We start from the raw sequence: 19517 nt of genomic DNA, 5'->3' as shown, positions 1-19517 counted from the left end.
ACCAGGAAAGACGCACGCAGTGCTCCTGCTGTCAAGGTAACAACTACCCTCGAGTCCTGGCAACAGGATCCTTCCGGACCTGCTGTCAGAGAAACTAAGGGATTAGCCAGACTTCTTCCACCAGCAAGGTCACTGCCCTCTGAGGGGCCAATCAATACACTAATCCCTCCAGAGAGAGGTGCTGCTGGCTGCACACAGCATGAGAACCACTCATCAGCATTTCTGCTCAGGGCACAGAGCCCCACAGCTCTTCTGATTCACATCTTCTTACTGATTCCAATGACCTTGGCTCCTATATACACAATCTGTCTGCACATAGTGACAGGTGACCAGCCCATGGAAAGTGACCCATGTCAACCACAGCACAGTGAGGTCTGAATCCCACAATGCTCACCTGCTCAATCAGGCATATTCTCTCCATTATACTATGCAACCTTGCTTACTCCAGTCTGAAGGGGCCTCTCACTGGTTCTGAAGGGGTGCCCATCCTTTCTGATGAATGTCCTGTCCCATTCAACTTGGCTACTTTGTTTACTACTGATGCCTCACACCTGTCCCCCTTCCGCTCCCATCTACACTCTGGGATTACTATTTCCAGACAGCCAGATAAGACCTCTCCAATAAAATATTCGAATAAAGATCTGGAGTGACCTGGGAAGATATCTGGGGGAAAAGCGTCCCAAGTAGAGTGGACAGCAAGGGCAAAATCCCCGGGATAAGAGTGGACTTGACCGATGCGTGAGGCAGCAGGGAGGTGAGCAGGGAGCAAAGTGAATGTGAGTATGAAATGCCTTCCAAAGCATGGTAAAATCCTTCGTCTTTTCTCAGATTGAAATTAGAGGCAAAAGAATGAATTATATTTTATATGTCCTATCTGGGATGGAGTAGAAAGGAAAGGAATACATTAACAGAAATCACAATACCGAGGAGGACACAGGCCTGATGAATAACGGATTGCGTTGAAATCCACTTTCAGATCATAATGTGTGCTTCTTGTTATTTTTATCCAAAACAATAGCAAACCTAGATTCGTGATTACCTTTTGTCTAAATGCAGCAACCTCCAATTTTCCTATCATGTAAAATAGGAATGCTGATCTAAATTCATAGTGCTAATCATGGTGTTAATAATGGAACAATCAGAAGAGCACCTCTGAATGGAAGTCCCAATTTTTGCTTCTGAATTAAGCCATGTTACATTTCCTCCAGGTCCAGGTTCATCCCTGCCCTACAGTAAGCAAATGTTAGGAAAGGTGCTGCTGCTCTACTAGAACAAGAACTCAGAACAAACCACCAAATGGTAAATCGATTCACAAAGTTATCTCTTTCTAATTGCAGTATTTTTAGCAGTCTCAGCTGAGCAACTGTTTCCCATGCAATTCCACCAATTACTGTTTAAAATCATAACTTGTCTCTTCCTCTACTTTTTTTTTGCTTCCTTCCCCTACCTCCTTATTCTCTTTCATTCCTCCTTTCCTTCCATATTTTTCTTATTAATCGTTGATATATCCTAGGCTTCAGTCCTTTAGAAATGGCTTCCTACTGATTTTTGGAAATATCTTTGCTCTATATAATCTCAACGGTGAGATCAGTACAGAGAAAGGCACATCTGTTTTTTGAACAGCGTGAAGGGACTTCTATGAAACACAAGTGAATTTTCTTTCCAGTGGAATACTTTTTGCTGTCATTTCTACAAAACAAAACATGCTGTTCTTCACAACGGATGCTGGTGCAACCTTAAGCTTCAGCCTATCCTCTTTACTGCTCCCAATCCCTAGGTGGATGCTCAGCCACCTAGATCCGTTACTGCTCGTCGCTAGGGAGAAACGGAAAAGTCAGCAAGTTGCAAAATATATCACCAAACAATTCTAAAATCAAGTTCTCCATGCAATTAGCTCCTCTTCTATACTGACATTTAGATGGAGGCAAGAAAATCCCTCTAACATCAACTTTCTTGGATTTTCTCAGAAAATTCCATCTACCCTGCTTTTGTTTGCAGCACTGATTATATGGCAGGCAATGTTCTGGGGGGCTAGGGATACAGCAATACCTTCTCTACCTGAATGGTAAACAAACAAACAAACAAAATCCTTGCTATTAATTAGAATTTACATTCTAGTGGAGAGAAATATACAATATAAAAATAGGCAAGTGAGGCTGGCACCATGGCTTTGCAAACTAATCCTCCACCGTCAAGTGCCAGCATCCCATATGGGCACTAGTTCATGTCCAAGTTGCTCCACTGCCCAACCAGCTCCCTGACTGTGGCCTGGGAAAGCAGTCGAGGATGGCCCAAAGCCTTGGGACCCCGTACCATGTGGGTGACCCAGAAGAAGCTCCCAGTTTTTGGTGTCGGATTGGTTCAGCTCTGGCCAATTGCGGCCGCTTGGGGAGTGAACCAGTGGATGGGAGATCCTTCTCTCTGCCTCTACTTCTCTCTTTAGATCTGCCTTTCAAACAACATATGAATATTTGAAAAAAATAGGAAAGTGAAATACATGTTTTTGCAGAGTGGTGATAAACTCTATGGAGAAAAATGATAGCAGAAAGGAAACAAGGAGGGAGATGTAATTTTACAGTTGATCAAGCAATGTCACTTAAAAGGTATCTTTGAATGCCCAAGAGACTCAAACAACTGACACCTTTTCAAGAAGCATTTTGACTTCAATGAGGTTCACTATGATAATGTTTTTATTTTATTTTTTATTTATTTGAAAGACAGAGTTCTCTGATTTGCTGGTTTTCTTCTCAAATGCTGGAAATGGTCACAGGTAGGCCGGTAAAAACATCAGCCCCCCAGGAACAGCAACATTTAACAAACAGGCAAAGACAAGATAAATTGTATTTTCTGCTGTGTGGTTTTTACCTACCTTTAATTATTCAAAAGCACCTTTGATTTTCTAGCAAATAGAAAATATGGTTCATGGTTAACTCACAGCTGGCACAATCACAAACCAAGACAGATTGGCTATACAGCATTATACCACAGGCATTAGGCTGGCCACTGGAGATAATGGCATTGAGTTTAGGGCCAGCTTTCAACAATTTGGGGCCTAGCTTAAAAGGCAAATGTGCAAATAAATATTTTAAAGCTAATTTATAGTAGCTATAACAAATAGAAACACAAAAACATTTTGTTGTGATAATGAAGAGAGAAACCAGCCCCCAAGGGATCTCAGGGAAGCATGCAATCAAAAAGCAACCACGGAAATAGAGCTAAAGATTGAAGTAGGAATTAGCTGTGGGAAAGTAGAGGTTACAAGGTACTCCAGGAAGAGTGAAGACTTTGGAAAAGAAAAATCGCAAGCTCAATATACTTTCATCATGAAAAACATGTCGAAAACAAAGAAAATAAATTTCAAGGCTAAAGATAAGGCTTGGGACTAGAAAATAAGTAACCTTACGCATAACGGGCCAGTCTATACATCTCCGAGTATTGACTATGCATCCATAAGGGTATTTCCATCTTCCTCTCTCCTCTCTATAAGTTTCCCCTAGCCCAGAGAATCCAAAATCCAGTGGACAGAATATATATAAAGGTACTCTTCTAAGGCTTGTTGTTGCAGTTGTTTCAAGAGTAAATAAGCCCAAGTGAAATAAGAGGCAAGTGTATATGGCATACTGACACAGACAGGACCCAGAACCGGTGGCCTTTTCCAAGGAGAAGGGTGACAAGCGCCGTGTGTGGAGAGATAAGGACTTCTCAAATGTGGAGCCCCACTCATTAGACATCCAGTAAAACTGGGCTCCCTTAAAAGTAACTTTGAAGAACAAGTGAGATTTAATGTGGGCAGTTTGTACGTATTATGTGGAGATGGACATTTACAAAAACAACCTGCTCTCTCAAAAATGTGGAATGAACAAGATCAGCTGGGAATTTCTGCCTTGGGTACATGATGGTTCCACCACCACTATTGTAAAGGCCATGCCAAATAATTTATCTGTAATTCCAAACTTAAAAGCTAATCAATCCCATTTATGATGTATTGTGTGAAAACTGTCTGAAATGGCTGTCCCTAGATGGGCATTTGCCATATAAAGTGATTAAGACACAGCCTACAATGCCCACATCTTATATTGGAGTGTTAGCGTTTAGGTCCTGTCTCACTTTCTGATGCAGAATTCTGCCGACACACCCCTTGGGAGACAGCAGGCAATGGCTCAGGGACTTGGACGCCTTGCCATCCACATAGCAAGCACAGGTTGCGTTCAAGATTTCTGTCTTTGGCTTGACCCAGCACTGGCTGCAGCACGTGCTTGTGGAGTGATCAGAAGACAAAAGCGCTTTGTCATTGTTTCTTTGCCTTTCAAATAAATAAATAATTTTTGTTCTTAAAAAAATGGCTTATACAGACAAAACTAATCTGTAGTGATAAAAATTAGAACTGTATTAATCCCTCGAACCATACATGTCTGGGAAAGAACACACGAGAATGGTGCTGAAAATGTTCTACTTTGATCTAGATGGTGGTTGGGAATAAGTAAATATACTTTAAAATGTTTAATATTTATAGTCCTTACAATTTGAAAACTGTACTTCCATTATTAAGAATCTAGCTTGGAATTTCCTCCTATTCAATACAACCTACTTGGATCTACATTCTTCTTTCTTTCTCTCCCACAGACAAACTCAAAGATTCAACAAAATTCCAATGCCAGACTGTACAATTGCAAGCTCACAAGGAAAGCAGAAACACAGATATGTTTAGCTGGTGGGGAGATCAAAGGAAAACAAACAATGAACTTCAGCTTCACCAAACAGTTACAGAACAGTACAGGCAGAACACGCAATAACCAAGATAGAAGTTGGAATTATATTTGTTTTAGAGATACTCATTTTTAAATTTACAATTGGTATTTAAGTATTTTGTTTATTATAATAGCGTTCTGTTTACTTGTGGTTTCAACAAACTAGAGTCTTTCAAAGCTTTAAAAAGATATTTTTTAAAAAGAAATAGCTCTTCTGTAAGGGTTTTATGAATTCTGAATTCATAGCAACGTGAGACAAAGTAGTAATCAGATGTCAAAGAGAATAAAGAATTGATAGTATTAAAAGCCATTATTCCCAACTTTGTGTCTTGGAAGATGAGACAAAGAAAATGCAGATTTTATTGTGATCTTGCCAAAATACTTCCATCTGGAATTGTTTCTAATATTAATGAATTAAACATTCCTTGCTACTTTTTTTCTCTCACCTCACCATTTTTGTAAAGCTCTTAACATCTTTGAATGCTCCAGAATGAGAGCTTATTAACATAGGAAGAAAATGCACCTGAATACAGACTGTGTCATCTGAAAGTCCTGGCTTTGCCACCTACTACATATACAAATGGAGGTTAGGGGGCTGGCATGGTGGCTCAAAAGACTAACATTCCACCGGTAGCACCAGCATCCCATATGAGTACTAGTTCTAGGTCTAGCTGTTCCACTTCCAATCCAGCTCCCTGTGTATGGACTGGGAAAGCAGCAGAGAATGGCTCAAGTCCTTGGACCCCTACACCTAAGTGGGAGATCCGGGAGATTCCTGGCTCCCAGCTTCTGATCAGCTCATCCCTGACCATTGCAGACGTTTGAATGGGATGAAAAGATCTCTCTGTCTCTCCTTCTCTCTGTTAATTTGCCTTTCAGATAAAAATAAATACATCTTTTAAAAAATAAACAGAGGATAAGTGGCCAGTTTCCAAGGTTATTACAAGGAATGAAGAAATTCTGTAGTCTGTAACAACATACATAAATGTAAAATCTGGGGAAGACGGTATCAAGTACAAAGATCCAGGCTCTGGATCCAGAGAGATCCTGGTTCAAATCCTGGGCAGGTCACTTGGGCCGAGTTAAGTCCTTTGAACCCCAACTGTTCCATTTAGATTATTGCAAGGATTAAATATTAACATTCATAAAGGCCCAGTTACTTAACAAACATCTAGTCAATAACAGCTACGAATAATTTCTCCTTTTAGTCATTTCTTATTGTATATTCAACAAATATTCAGAATAGTAGGTGCTGTATTCAAATACAAAAGTTGGATAAGACATAAAGAACTCCTATACTCATGGTGCTGTCATCTAGTAGGGAACAAGGACAAATAAACAGGCAATTCCAACATAATCTTCTACATATTGTAATAGGGAACGAACATGGAGAGACCCTTCACCAACACTATCTTGATGCCATGGAGGCTTCTTGGAGAAAATTCACACTGAGCTGAAAACAGGAAGACGACACAGATGACTTCAAAATAGTCCCCACTGTATAACCTTTGTTCTGCAATCAGAACATAAATGCTTTCACACAGATCTGTTATCTTCTTGACGATTAACGCTGTATCTTTCAAACTTTCTTCTGACAAATATCAAGTGAATAAAATGTATTTTTCAGCCAAATCCTATCAAGTATAAATTTCTGGTTATGTGATCCAACAACTCATAATATATTTTTGCATTCCAATCTGTTACACTGCTGAGGATGGCACCACTCTCTATCCACTGTGATCTTAAGGGTTCAGTCAAATAGTGTAAGGCAGAATATGGTTCAATGTTCCATGAATGGTTGAACAAGTGTAAAAGAAATTTGAATAGGGGTGAATCATGGTAAAAATAGCATGCATTCAATCACAAGTTCACAATGTCTATTTTTCTAACATTCAGTGAGGCATATAGATTTGTTATAGACATATACTTCAATGGATGACATTTGTCCATTCAACAAATAGTCAAAAATGGGTCTGTCATCCTATAATTTACACCAGCTACAGATACAAAACAAAGGCCTTGCTTATAGAGATCTTATATTTTTGTTGGCATGGGAAGAGGCAATAAAGAGAAAAACAAATTAACACTTTACAAATAAATTTATATTATTAGAACTTCAAAACACTGGCAAGGTAAAATTATACCATCGTTACAGACAAAACGCAAAGATGGTAAGTAACGTGTCCAGGACCAGACAGTCAGCAAATGGAAGAGCCAAGATGGTTTACCTAGATCTGTCAAACTATAGGGCCCATCTCCAGCGTGAACCATTTCATGCCACCGCTGAAACTTTCCATGAACACAGTGTGCCGGAAGCTTCTTTGCTACCTGATGGATCCTGAAACTGTGTGCCAGCATTGAGCCAAGCAGTGCTGACACTCCTTCCTTCTACAAGCTAGGTCTTGGCACATGTTCATATCCTGCTCTTCTCTGCCTGCCACTTGTACTACTTCCAATTGTAATTTTTACTTTCCATTTCAACACAGCTTGGAGGGTTCCATTTTATACAATTTCCTTGTCTACTTGCAACTCCTTCAACAAACTCTCTATTCGTTTTATAATTCACCCACAATAGTTAATGCTTGCTAGCATTATAATCTTCTTCAAAATCGTGGCTCTAATGGGCTAGGAAGCAACTGTGGGCTATTGGATAGATGATTGTTTGAAATTATATATATTAACAATCGCTCTTCCTTTACTACCTTATTTCATCTTTCAATAATGCTGAAAGTTATTGAAAATCTGTCCTTGTTTTACAAATAAGGAGTTGAGGTTCAGGGAAGCTAAATTATTGGCTCAAGATCAGGACATAATGCCAAAAACAGAAAGAAAAATATTGGATGGCCTCTCTTTTACATGAAAGTTAAAAAAGCAAATACTCCCAACTTAGAATAGTGATTACCACAGGTTGGGAAGGGTTAGGGGAGGGAGACTGGATAAGACGCACCAAGAAAGAAACAGACTCTGGTGCCCAACAGTGGGCAGACCATGGTTCACAATAATGTGTTGAATACTGCACACGGAACTGGAAGAGAGAAGCGGTAGGTTCCAGTCATAAAGAGAAGAAATGGAAATGCAATTACCTAACTTGATCAGTTAATCCTGCGGGCACAGGTTGACATATGCCACAGTACCCCATAACAATGTATACGTATTACATGGCAATCGATTTTGTTAAAAATAAAATTGAAGAAAATATAGTCAAGACAATAGTAAATCTACGTCTTTATATGAGCTTGCTATATGCCACACAGCATTTCTAGAAATCAGAGAAACAAGCCTTTGAAAGGCCTCCTAGGCCCGCTCACAGCACCATTCCCAGATGCATAGCATTCCTAGTGTTCTTTCCAGCAATCCAGTCTCTTTGAAACTCTACATTTATCACATATAAAAAAGGAAGGCTATCATTTGTCCCAAGGTTATTGTGAGGATTAAGTGATAAAGTTGTAAAAAAGTCCTATGGAAACAATAAAGTACTTTACAAATGCTCTCTGAACTCTTTATAGCAAATTAAACCTGTAAAAAACAAATTATCTTCAAGTCATCATAAGTGGATACTCTTTATATATCACTGATTTCATAATCATAAATTTAAATAGAGCAATATATTTGTATCTTTTCCAAGTACAAAGAATTGTTTTATGTCCTATCACACATAACACTAAGTTTACAATCTAAGTTTTTCTCACACTCTTTTGGTGAGGGAAGAAAATAAACTTTGGAACAGCTATGAAAAAGTGAATTTTTTAAGACCTGCAGCTATCTAAAACTGCCAGTCTGAAGTACAGCTGGCTCTAAGTCATTTCTTAATATTTCATTCAAATCTGTACACATTAAAAATTACCAGATGCAGTGATAATAATAGAAAATATGTGCTGAGCATCTATTTAGCACTTATTAAATCATTCAGTGAAATTCTCCAGTTACAGAACAATAGCATTTAACAACATTTAAGGAAAATTTCATGTAGAAAGCTACCAAAGTAATAATCCATATGATATTACATGCGACATGAGTTTTAATGAAAATTTAGGTAAACTACTACACCCAATAGCAGAAATGTTTCAGAACCAGAAAGTACAAATAGACTGATTCACAAATCTAAGAATATATCATCTGTCTTAATTGAGAATTAGACTTCTTCATCATTAGCTTTCATCTGTTCTAGTACAATAATCTGAAAGCCTGTCATGTCAGCATTGTGTGTGCGTTCTTCTTCCCTTAGCACTCATTTGCTCCTATTTTCTCAGAAATTTATTTTAAAAAAGTGATTTAAACATACATCTGTATTTCCGCATTTGCATGCTTATGTGTATGCATACTACTCACATCTTATGCTAAGTTAATACTTCTCTAGATAACGGATGAAAACCAAATTAGGAAAGAAGGTTAATCAACTCCTCACCCCCTATTTAGGCAGAAATGCGGAAATGCATCAGGTTTATTTGCCCCCAAAGTTAATTGTTTTACTTACAGTTAACGTCCTTCAAACTCTTTAAAGTGATATTTTTCAGCAGTGATGTCTGAAAAATCAAAGAAACCCGCTTTTCCACCTTCTAAGCCTCTTGTATCTTCTGAATGATGCAGGCTCAAGAGTTGCCAAATGAGATGGGCAGAGGCAGCCAAATAGGGCTTCCTAGCCCATCTAAAAATAGCAGCTTGTGGTGGACAGACACACCATTTCGCCCTGCTCTTCTGATTTTTCCCCCTAAGCACTAGGTATCAAAAATCTGGCTTTTTCAAAGTTAATAGAGTACAGACAAAAAGAATTAGATTTCATCTCATCCTGAGATCTAGATAGGTGGTCTGCCAGAAACTCTGCACCTTCTGCTCCGTAAGATGTAACCTCCTCTCCTGCATCTCTTACAGGAGAGCTCCCATACTCAGCTTCCATTTGCTCTGCAAGGAAATCTGACAGCTGGCCGGAGTCAAGTGTTGCCTTAGTCTTTTATTTTTCTGTCTTGGAGCTCCTTGAATTATAACTGTTAACATTCATATTTTTCACAATTTTAAAATTCTTCTGCAGATTTTTGTTACCAGTTCCTTAAAACAAGCCTGTGTCATGGACAGGTTCTAGCATGACAATTTGAAAAATGAGAAACTTAAGACTCATGGAATGGGAAGCTTGACTAAGGTTCAAATAAATGGGGAAGATTCACTTTCAAACTCCGTATTTATCACACGCACCACAATCTTCTGTAAAATTCCAATAGAAAATGGAAATTAAAGGCAACACTGAAAGTTTCAGCTTTTAGAGAGCAACTCCTAAGGTACTCAAAGTGTAATGAATTATGATTTTACTGAAGCATGGATTTTAATTTCATTCTGTAAGGGCAGGGTGAGGGAGCAGGTAATGTACAGAAAGTGCTTAGCATAGCTTTTTGAATTTTTTAATAAAAAGAATTACTTGGAAAGCAGAGTGACAGAGAGAGGAAGAGACCAAGGGATCTTCCCTTCTCTCCTCAGCAGCACACATCCACCAGGGCCAGGGTAGGTTAAGGTCAGGAGCCTAGAACTCAATTCAGGTCTCCCCTGCGGCTGGCAGGAGCTATCGCTGCTGCCTCCCAGGGTGCAACAAGCAGGAAGCCGGATCAGAAGTTGAGCTGGAATCAAATCTAGCACAGGATGCAGGTTTCCCTAACAGTGCCTTTAACTACTGTGCTACTTTCACTTTTACGTACATTTAAGTCAGGATTAGGTATTTCTTACTCAGCATAAAAGCATCAATAAAATTGGCTGATAGTTTCAGAAAAAAAAATGTTTTTTATATTTTCAACAAGGAATTCAGAATTTTGATTTAGAATGAACAGGATAACACAAATCTAGAAAACAGGTATACAAACATACACATACAGATACACAGTGAATATAAGGATATAGGATATTGTGGCATTTCCAGTAGACTTTGAAAATATTTTCAGGGGCCTGTGCTGTGTTCTGCTAAGTAAAGTGACTGCCTGCAATATTAGCACCACTTACAGGCACCGGTGTGAGTCCTGGTTGCTCCACTTTTGATCCAGCTGCCTGTTGACACGCCCACAAAAGTAATGAAAGATGGCCATGTGCTTGGGTTCCTGCCACCCATGCGGGAGGCCAGGGAATGCCTGGCTTCAGTCTGGTCCGCCACTAACCACTGCAGCCATGTGGGCAGGGAACCAGAGGATGGAAGATTCATTCTCTCTCCCTCTCTCTCTCTCTGTGTTTCTGTAACTCTGCCCTTCAAATAAATAAAAATAAATATTTTTAAAACAATTGTTTAAAAATTACTTTTCAGGAATATTTTATTTTCTATATCAAACAATGCTCTGGAACCCATTACATTAGGAATGCCTCCCATTTTGTCTTGATTGCCTTGGTTTAATCTGAGACAGATTTTACAGTTCAAGAAATAAAAACCAGTCAAGGACTTCTACTGTACAGAATACCTGCACACTGTTTCAGGAAATATAACTTTCTTTCCTTTTTAAAAAAATTTTATTTTTCATGATACAGTTCCTTAGACTCAGGGGTCTCCCTTCTACATCCCCCACACACACGTTTTCCCCTGTATTACAATAGTATAGTCCTTCAACAACAGACACAAATCCATCATTCTCCTGTTTAATTCTATTATGACATTGTAGGTATAGGCAACAGTAAAAAGTCTAGAATTTTATTGTCAAGATATATGTAACAGTTTCATCAGAACATCTTTGTTCAGGAGTAGAGATGAATATTGCACTGTACCTTCTCCGTACACCTGCCTCCATTACTGTTCTTCTAGATGAATATATGTATATATGGAACTTGAACAAGTATGAGGTTGAGGCAGGACTTAAGTCTGCAGCCTAGAACCTGGTCCTTGAAGACACATGTAAAAGTGGCCCCTTTGATCACTTCTCCGGGGCAGAAACATGGACACATGACATGAATCATAATACTCTTATCCAAATGAAATAAGACTTTGGCCAAAACTAAAAAACACAAGCAATTTCTCAATAGAACTTAGATATACAGATCTAATATAGCTTTCTTACAAACTACTCTGTGTATAAAAAATTTTTTACATACCTTGCTTAGAAATAATAAATAATAACCAATAGCCTGTTAGCACTTCCACTTCCCCAGAGAAGAAAGGTCTCTGGGTGTTAGAGGAGTATTGGGCATCAAAATCTCCTGAGAGGTTCCCAAAATACATAATTACTTTCACAATCCAAAAACAAAATTCCTTAAAAAGTTTGAGTTTATTTCAGAGGAAGGCAGGTGGGAGTAGAAAGGGAGAGGATTGCAGAGGTGGGTAGGAGAGGGGAGGGAACTCACCATCTACTGCCTCACTCCCTAAATGCTTGCAAAGGTCCAGTCTAGGCCAAGCCAAAACACCGGAAGCCAAGAATTCAACCCACATCTCCCACGTGGGTGGCAGAAGCCCAGCTGCCCAAACCACCATCACTGCTTCCCCTGACATACAAGAGCAGGAAGCTGGAGTCTAGTACTGACCTAGGCACTCCTGTGTGAGACTCGGGCCTCTTAAACCACTTGGAGCAACTCATCCAAGATGCTACTTTTAGATTTATAAATAATTAATAAATTAAATAATTAAATAAATTAGCATTTATTAAATAAATAAATTAGCAATAATTAAATAAATTAGCATTTTTGCATGCACTGTAGTTCTCTGAAGCATTAATGAAGATATAAAATTTTTTTTTTATATTTAGCACAATTCACAAAATGAAAGCACAGAGCACAAAAATAAAAGAAAATGCCGAGGACTAGAAAAGCAATCCAACCCCATTTAGGTAAGGTCAACCTTCCCCCAGGGGAAAAGAGTATTGCCTAACCATGTACTTGATATTTCACCAGTCTCTGGCATGCACTAGGAAGGAGCTCAGTAAATTCTTGCTGAATGAATAGATTTAATATTAAATGAATTGCCTAATGTTTGCTTGTTATACGAGGGGTACTCACACTCCCAAGAACATCAACCAGTCCCCTAATCCCTTCTTCCCAGATAACCATTGCGAACAGTTTGATAAACCTATATCCACGCATACATCCTGCCTACTTTAAAAAATAAATAGTAGAATACCAATACTATTCCACTTAAAAAATACAATGGATATCTTACTAAAATTCTACCCTTTGCACTCTTTTAAATAACTGTTACTTGCCAATTATCCAAAAATCAAGACATCAAGGGAAAGGATACATACAACAGCAATCCATAATGGTTAATTTATTAAACATTGTTTCAAATGCTTTACATGAGCATTGTCTTTAAGCTGCACAACCTGATAGGTGGGTACTATTACTCACAGCCATATTACAAAGAAGGAAATTGGAAGGCATTACTTGATCAAGGTTACATCTTGCCCAAAGTTATAAAGTAGACCAACCTGTCCCAGAAGCGTAAGTTTTTAATTATTACAGACTCTGTTATGCTAAAAAAAATACTAAATATAAATTCTACATAACAATGACTGCCAGTATATACACCAGACACAAACATAGCAGGGATCGCATTTTTAAAGAAACACCAGAATCTTCTTCATTTAGAAATATCTTCAAAGTAATCACAGTGAGAGGTTACCTGTTCAGATTAGTTTGACTTTAGTCAGAACATCTGAATCAGAAAAATATGAATTGCTTTCACAAATATAAACAGAACACTGTTTATTGTATAAAGTGCCTCATTACTTTCTTTTATGACTTAAAGTAGCTATTATTTGCTTACACAAATTATTCACTGGTCTTATCACTATATTATTTATGATTTTTTAAAACGAGAAGTGGGCCTGACACAATGGCTCAACAGCTAAATCCTTACCTTCCAAACACTGGGTTCCCATATGGACACCAGTTTGTGGCCCAGCTGCTCCACTTCCCTTCCAACTCCCTGGCCTGGAAAGCAGTAGAGGATGGCCCAAAGCCTCGGGTCCCTGCACCCGAGTGGATGACCCCGAAGAAGCTCCTCGGCTCCTGATCAGCTCAGCTCTGGCCATAGCAGCCATTTGGGGTGAACCAGTGGATGGAAGATCTGTCTCTCCTTCTCTCCATAAATTTGATCTGCCTTCCCAAAAATATACACATATATTTTTTATTTTAATATATATTTTTATTTTTAAGCATTTTAAATTAAAAAAACATTTTAATCAATTTTTATGCCAAAAAATAAATCTTTTAATAAATATTTAATTTAGCAGTTAAGAACCATACTTGAGCACTATGTTCCCATATTTGTATGTTTAAAATATATGGAATTTGTGCACCTGGAATTATGAATTTCAAAAAATTAAAAAGAACCATAAGTGAGCACCTGCTTTCCATTCCTGACTCCAACTCATGACTCCAGCTTCCTGCTAATGCAGTCCCTAGGAAGCCGTAGAGATGATTCCTGCCACCCACGTGGGAGAACTGGACTGAGTTTCTGGCCGCCAGCTTTAGCCTCAGATAAGCTCCAGACATGGCAAGCATTTGCAGAGTAAGCCAGTGAATGGCAGCTCTGTCTCTCAGGTATTGTAAAACATCATTACAAACACACACACACAAATACATCACATTTTTAAAATGTATGTTTCTAAACCCAGATTGAATGGTGTTTTGAAAATCTCATAATCTTTGCTATTAAACATAGTATCAATAAGTACTCTCTGAACAGGACAATATTCAGCTGGAAGTTTAGGGTTATCTATAGAAAGCCACCATGCTTTACAACTTTACTTCATTTATGCTATGGTCTGACTGTTTTTGTCCCCTCCAAAATTCACGTTGAAACTCATTTCCCAATACAACCATGCTGGGAGGTGGGGCCCAAGGGGAGGTACTTAAGTGATGAGGTCTGTGCCTTCTGTGTGATTTAATGCTAACATAGGATCCCAGGTTCCACTCTCTCCCCATCTCTATCATGGGAAGAAAGCAGTTTCATCCTTGCCAAGGTCCAGGATCAAGGACCATGTTGGAGACCAGGTCCTTACTAGACAACACACCTGCCTGCACCTTGCGCTTTCCAAAACCCAGAACCATGAAAAGTTACTGTCTTCATAAACTACCTAGTCTATGAGAGACTGTTACAGCACACAAACAGATTTGCCAACCTAGCAACCAGTATAACCATTAGCAAAATGGTAACTTTTGCCAATCTTGACTGTCCTAAGTCAGTGCTCTGATAGCCACTATTTTAAATACACTATAGCTTTTTAAAATGTTTATTAGCCAATTTTCAAATTTACATTTAGTATAGTGATTCCACCTTAGCTAACAGTAACAGCGAGTTAACAGCAACAGCAAACATTTGTTCACATATTAAATAAAAAGGGGATAAATAGCAAATTTAATAATGTTCAAATGCACCCCTACACGCATATAAATATATCAATGTCACCAAAGTAGCAGTTATTACCAGCATGTTTTGAAATGACACCAGGGGCCAGAGCCTTGGCAGAGCCAGCATCCCATACGGGTGCCAATTTGTGTACCAGCGGCTCCACTTCAGATCCAGCTCCCTGCTAATGGCCTTGGAAAGCAGCTAAGGATGTTCCAAAGCCTTGGGACCCTGCACCACTAGGGGAGTCCTGAAAGAGGTCCCTGGCTCCTGCCTTTGGCTGAGCTCAGCTCTGGCTGCTACAGCCATCTGCGGAGTGAACCAGTGCATCAAAGACCTATTTCTTCTCTGTAAAATCTGCTTTTCAAGTAAAAATAAACTTTTTTAAATGACACAAAAAAACATTAAAAGATAACATATTTGCCTCAAAAATCACAACTCATCTAACTCTTAATCATTTTCTAGATGACATTTCTGTTAAGTATACCCTTCCTTCATGGAAAAACAATCAAAACTCCACAGTCTCATGGAATATGAAAATTAACTGTAAGTTTCTTTGTACACATAGTTGCTAAGCAAATGGTAAACAGTCCTGTAATTAGGCCCTTAATATTCAGTCTAATGAGTGAACATTAAAACTTTAAATTTCCTGGGAAACTTATTAAGCACAATTACCTAATATCACCCCATAAAAACTCAGCAATTGATATTATTCAATCAGATAAACAGCTAGGCTATGTGCAGTAAACTTTCTTCTATTAATTCTAAAAGCACTGCTCTTACAATTGCTTATATTTAATGCAAGAGCTCATCTTTCCCCAATATCTGTACACATAAAATATTAAATCAAGTAGTTCTTCATCAGTAAGCCTTTGGACTGACAATTCAATATGCCTCTCATCAGTTCCAATCTTTACCCAACTACTCACCATCAAAACAATGCTTGGATGAATGAAAGCCAGAGCACAGCAAGTAAGCGAGTATATAACGACCCCATGTGGCAAATGGTTGGAACTACTGATTCTTTCCCTGCCAAAATATTACTAATCGTATATATTACAAAGCACAAAATAACGTTCTAATAAATGTACACAATGTGGAATGAGTGACAAGTTAGTTGACATAGCCAAATATTCTGATGAAAACATGTGAAAATTGTTTAGAACCTTCAAAATATAAATTAGGTGGTCACAAGGCTATAATAGATTTCAAAAAATTCCTCCTACCTGAAACTTTGCATCCTTCACCCAACATTTCCCCTTAGTTTATACCGACTGGCTTCTGGTAGCCACCACTCTGCTTGTCACTTTCGAGTTGCAGATTCCATACGCAAGTGAGACTATGCACTAGCTGTCCTTCTCTGCCCAGGTTAACCAAGCTTGTAAACGACAGGATCTCCAGCAAGACCAAAGTAGTACCACTTTATGCATAAATACTGTATTTTCTTCATTCATGCATTGGTGGACATTTGGGTTAACTCCATATATTGGTTATGCTGCAACTAACATGCACGCATAGGTATGTCTTCCAAACACTCACTTCCGATTCCCTGGGTGCACACCCAGAAGTGGGGTTGACAGATCACCTGGCAAGGTGTGTGAGGCACGACCAGTTTTCCATGACATACTTTACATTTCCATTAGCAGTGTACAAAAGTTTACTTCTGTCCACACCATTGCCAACGCTTCCTTTCTTCTTTTAGAATAGTCATCCTGACAGGTGTGATCTTAATTTGCATTTCTATTATGATTAGTGATGCTGGACATTTTCCAGGTGGTAATGTCTATTCTGGCGCTTTGCCGTTTTTTGAGATATTTTTTCATTTAGTTGTTTTCATTCCATGCTTAGGATGTTAATTCCTTACCAAAGTGATTATATTCTGTCCCAGTCCATAGGTTGTCTCTTCCCTGTTGTCTTCTTGGTTGTGCAAAAGCTTTGGTTCAATATAATCTTTTTTTTTTTTTCTTTTACTGACCATTTTGGGGAAAATCTTTAAAAAAAAAAAATCATTTCCCAGGCCACTGTCATGAACTTTCCCATTTTCTTCTAGTAGATTTAGTTTCAGCCCTAACTTTGAGATGATTCTTGCAGGTGTTGTAAGATAAAAGGCCAGTTCTCCAGATTCTCTTAGAACCCTTTTTCAATAATATGGTAGTTATTCACAGAAATATATTTTTAAAATCACTTTAGACATCAATGGTCTATGTACACCAAGTATTAAATACTGTCATGATCAAGTGAGAATCAAATCTCTGTTGGGTACACTGTAACTGCACATGTTAAACCCTCCTATTAACACTGAACGTTTCTAGCAGGCAGAAAATCATTAAAGCATTGCTCAACTCTGCAATACTATCAAACAACCCGTTGTAGCTAACTCCAGTCCGCATCATACAGAATACACATTCTCTTTTAGTGTTTTTTTCTTTGCAATTCCTTCAATGAGGTAGTTTGCCTTATAGCTTCCAGCATCCGGCTGCAGCTTATCTAATCACTGTGGTAATCATCTGATATTTCATTGTGCCACTGTACCTCTCCTGAACTGGCATTCACAGCTAAGGCTCACCTGATGAAGGCTCAAATTTTCGAGCTAGAAAAGCCTTCAGATGGGCACCTGCCCATGGTTAAGGCGGCACTTCGGACACTGCCGTATCAGATCCTAGTCTGAGTGCTGCATCTTCTACTGCCAGCTGCGTGTCTGACGTACAGGCTCTGTGTAGGGCAGTGCATGACAGTTCACGCACTGGAGTCTCTGCCCAGCCCCCCGGGGTGTGGATTGGGAGTAGACCCCTGGCTTCTAACCAGCAAGCCCCAGCTATTCTGGGCGTCTGGGAAATAAATCAGCAAGTGAGAATCCTTGTCTCCCCTCCCCAAGAAAGGCAAAGAAACAAATCAATGGAATACTTGATAGAGGATTTTTCACCAGAAACTCATGTCTATATATACTTTTATATGATATTAGCATAAACTATGACTAGCTCCACGAGTTTGTAGTTTCAGGGGCTGTTGTTATGTCATAGCATGTTAAGTGGCTGCCGGACACTGGCATCCTATAGCAGTGTTGGTTCGAGCCCCGGCTGTTCCACTCCTAACCCAGCCCTGGCCATATGGACAGCAGACGGGGGATCTCTCACTCTTTTTGTCTATCCCTATTCCTCTCTGTAACTTTCAAGTAAATAAATAAATCTTTCTAAAAAGTAAAATCAATGATTATTTACTATGAAATACAGGAAGCACTGGGTCCAGACTGGTGTACTGCGCGAATTCTACTAAACACTTAAGCAAAATAAAAAGATCAATTTTCTACAATCTCCTGAAGACCGAAGCAGAGAAAATAAATTTACTTCATTCTGGGAAGTTAGTATAACAACACTAAAATCAGACACACATATTTACCAGAGAATGCAGATAGTGTTTCTTATGAACAGACACCTCAAAATATTCTAGCAAACTGGATTCGACATATGGAAATAATTATAAATAATGATCAAGTGGCATTCATCATCTTTGGTAGGCACGGCTCAGAATTCAGTCAACGTAAGAAACTGCATTCAACAGGTTATCACAATTTTATTCACATTTTTGAAAAAAACACTTGACAAAACCCAACATCCTTTCATGGCAGTCACTGTGACACAGTTAACACTTGGGTATCCCACATCCCAAATGGGAAGGCCAACGGGTCCTGGCCCCTCCGCTTGCCACCCAGTGCCTGTTAAGGTGCCTGGGAAGCAGTGGATGAGGGCAGAAGCACTGCGGTTCCTGCTACCCATTCAAGAGGCCTGGGACATCTGGATGCCTAACTCCTCATCTCAGCCTGGCTCAGGCTCTGCTACTGCACCCATCTGGAAAGTGAAGGTAGAAACCTCTGTCACTCTGCCTTTTGAATAAGTAAATAAATCTTAAAAAAAAAAAAAAAAAAAAAACTCTGCAAACTAGGGATAGGAGGCTACTAACTACCTCAATTTGATAAAGAACATCCACGAAAAACCTACAGGAATATTATAAGCATTAATGGTGAGAAACTCAAAATGCTTCCGTTAAGATCAGGAATACACAGCAAAGGTGTCTTCTTGTCTTCTTACATCACTGCTTGTCAACATTAACTGAATGCTAATGGAGCTCCTAGCTGTGGTGTGGTAAGCTTAGTCTCCACCTGTGCTGCCAGCATCCCAGAGGGGCACAGGTTCCTGTCCTAGCTGCTTCACTTCTGATCCAGCTTCCCTATTTATCACCTGGGAAAAAAACAGAGTGACCCAAATCCTTGGGCCCCTGCATCTACCTGCGAGACCCAGAAGAAGCTCCTGGCTCCTGGCTTTGGATGGGCCCAGCACCAGCCACTGCAGTCACTTGGGGAATGAATGAGTAGATGGAAGATCTCTCTCAGTCTCTCCTTCTCTCTGTAAAATCTGTCTTCGGAATGAAAATAAATCTTAAATAAATGCCAATGGAAATCCTAGATAATGTAA

The 19517-nt window shown here is 39.1% G+C and overlaps 1 protein-coding gene across 2 annotated transcripts in view; it reads right to left on the bottom strand.

Annotated features, from left to right (window-relative positions):
• DCK (deoxycytidine kinase) overlaps window positions 1–19517 on the bottom strand; it is a 60437-nt gene that overhangs the window by 13508 nt on the left and 27412 nt on the right. The gene's annotated exons all lie outside the window — the stretch shown is intronic.

Source organism: Ochotona curzoniae, unplaced genomic scaffold, assembly GCF_017591425.1.
Source record: "Ochotona curzoniae isolate NIBS_2020 unplaced genomic scaffold, NIBS_Ocur_1.0 scaffold_4506, whole genome shotgun sequence".
Classification (NCBI taxonomy): Eukaryota; Metazoa; Chordata; class Mammalia; order Lagomorpha; family Ochotonidae; genus Ochotona; species Ochotona curzoniae.
This window is presented reverse-complemented; position numbering and strand designations above follow the sequence as displayed.